Here is a 3,290-nt window from a genome sequence, read left to right on the forward strand (position 1 = left end):
AGGTGTTACACGCTTTGTTCCCCCCGAGAAACGAGCGTCCCCTGCCGTGTCATCGGCTCGCTCTGTCGCTGACAAATATTAACAGCATCATTCCGTCGTTTTTGGAGCTCTGGTAAAAACAACGCTATTTTTATTTATTTTATTTATATGTGTTTTTTTTTTTTGTTATCACACACAGTCCAACAATCTGCTGATCAGTTCTTTAAAACGAGAGGCGATTATAACCACAAGCTTATTTGTTCTACCAGGAAGTAGGGCTGTATATTTGCCATGTTTTACTTGTCACTTCTTAAGCGCATTTCATTTCCGTCCTCACACCATTTCCTTGTACGGTGGCGAAACCAGGAAAAGCAAAAGCAGAGGACGCACAGCCGGGAAAACACGTTCCTGACGGGGAACCTAATTTCGACACACCAGCAAGTGTCACATGTGCACAGATGCCTCACCAACAGATGTCAGCACGACTCAGATTTTAACTGGTTTGATGGACAAGAATGTAAACAAATGGACAAACAACATGATCATGACAATAAAAATAATAGTAGTTGTAGCTCTTGATGATAAGCAAGATGACAAATATAAAATGACAAATACAGGCACTAAAAATACACAATTAAGAATATCAAATACAGGGTCATCATAGGTGTATACTTACTTCTACCTTCTATGACTGGACTCCAAAAATGTATAGTTTACAGTATCTTGAAGTCAGTTGTAAAATCCAGTGGTAGCCAGTGCTCGGACACTAAAATGTGGCTCATGTTACCAGTTTGTTTAACTTTCTGCAATATAATGATTATCAGAAAGAATATATCTTGGGAAAAGTTCTCAGTTGGTGGAAACATGATTGACAAAGTTATGTCTGTTTCAATCACCTAGTCACCTAATCACCTAGATGCTACTCTGCGTAATTTACACAAGGGCCCAAATGAGATAATGTCATTCATTCATATTGAGGAAGATGAGGATGGTCATTTTTATGATGCAGCTACACAATTCTGACAAAATGTGAGCTCTGTTAGGATTAATGTTGTATATGACACGTAAGGAAAGATGTTAGTCCAGCAACAAAAGAGGAGCCAATACAGATCCTTGAGGAACTCCACCGTTAACCTCAGAGGGAGAGGAGGTGAAAGTATCTAAGACACTGTCGCAAGTAGTTATTCTCTTTGAAAATCCACTCCAGGAGCAGCTGTGGCTCATTGAGTAATGAACAGTTTAACACTCAGCCTAAGACTGTGATGCTTTTGACTGGTGAAATATTTTCCTCTCGGACCTTTTGCTGCAGTGTTGTATTTTTGCATCATGTCCTTAAGGTGTCGCTGAATAACGAAAAGTTTAGCATGTTACCATGCATAAACCCGCTTTGCACCTGTGGCACAAATGAGCTGCAGGTCCCCTGTACATGTAGCATGTCACTCTCAAGTACTAACGATTAGGTAGAGTGCACACTATGTGTTGATTAAAATGCTATCTACCATCAGGCATGCTGTATGTCAAGTAGGTGGTAATTTAATTAAACACTCACATTACTATGCAACATGTAACCACGTCCTTAACTGAAATAGGAAGAGCAGCTAAAGAGAAATCCTGTAATCCTTGCTCAAAGCGCATGCAAGATGTTCATAAATTTTCTGTCTTATCATAGCAGTATCAGAGGTATCTAGAGGCAGGAGCAGTATTTTTAGTCAGTCAAACCTGCAGTGAGACTCCCAGGAGTGTTTGTGGGAGGCTTGATCAACATCCAGGCCCCACACACACAGCAGATTACATTCAGTAGAATCATTTCAAAAATGATCATATATCTTTGTACCTACGGGTCAAGACCCTCCACAGGGTCTCAAAATGGTTGGAGAGATATGAAAGATTAAAACCAATATACTGGCCAGTTCTTAAGAAAATAATTGGCACATAGTTATACTCTGCTAACTGCCTTGAGCATTACTTGGCTTCTTCTTCAAAGTCAAAGATAGGTACACAACACTATTTTACCACCAATGCTCTTCATATTTAACAATTTAAAACATGGAATGATTGATATCACATACACAACTGGCTAACATGTAAAATAGTTTATTTTTGTAAATGTTTCTAAATTCAATTCCACAAACTCCAAACCTCATACTCTGTACACTTCAAAAGGCATTTCAAAAAAAAAAAGAAAAAAAAAAAGAGAAAAAAGAAAAAAATCTGACTACACGACCAAGAAAATGTAGCACAAACACACTGGCAGGATGATGTAATATCATACAAGAGAAGAAAAATATCCAAGAAACAATTTTGTTACAACCATTCATTGAGAAAATATATACAATTGAGTCTTCGGAAAGTTAAAAAAATACATGCCATATACATTACAAGTTCTAAGACTGTCTCCAAAATTTTACAGTCAACTTGAAATTGTGCACGCAAAAACTCTTCCGTTTCTAAGCATGTGACTTGTGAAGTGTCAGTATAAGAAATATTTCTTATTAAGGAGAATGCCATCTCTGTCCAAAAAAGGTAGAACCACCTACAGTTCCGCATAAGAGTTCCCCGCGCTCTTTGTCTTTCCGTCACACACTGGTTTCGTCTAACTCACAATATCATTAGACGTTTGCACCTTATTTTAAAAGCAATGTAAAAACAAAAACAGGTAAATACATGTCGGTGTTTCTATTTGTGTTAAAAAGTTAAAAAGTTGTTTTTGGGTTTCAAAACCTAATTCACAGTTCTTTAAAATCAAACCTGATTAACAGCAAACAGATCACACTGATCTCTTACTATTTGAAGTCTTTTTTTTTCTTTTTAAGATTCTGTAACTGATAACTCGTTACGTTAGTCAACAAAAATATTTCTTTTTTGAGTGGTCAAAGTATGTGTAAGTCACAAAACACTACGCTACAATACCTTACTTTTAATACAACAAAAATACTTTGTGAATTATTGTGGTTATATTACAAATTCTGTACAGAATAATCATAATATATACTCTCAAACTGAAATAACGTCCATCTTAAATAAATTTCAATGACAAACAGAACAAAAACAATTTAAAAACACCCAAACATCAAGAAAGGTTAAGGTAGCATTTGGTCGGTTATTCCTATAGTTTTCTTTATGTACATTTATACAAAAGTAACAGCATGTCTTCCTCAATCTTCAAAAACAATAGCAATCTAGCCTTCTTTAACTCAGTCTCATCATTTTGAGAATATAATTCATTCACTCAGTAATAAATACAAAACCTCTCGAATTCCACACAAATCACATGACAGAGACCTATGATAAAACTGACTCATGGAATCAAG

Source organism: Chaetodon trifascialis, chromosome 11 (genome assembly GCF_039877785.1).
Source record: "Chaetodon trifascialis isolate fChaTrf1 chromosome 11, fChaTrf1.hap1, whole genome shotgun sequence".
Classification (NCBI taxonomy): domain Eukaryota; kingdom Metazoa; phylum Chordata; class Actinopteri; order Chaetodontiformes; family Chaetodontidae; genus Chaetodon; species Chaetodon trifascialis.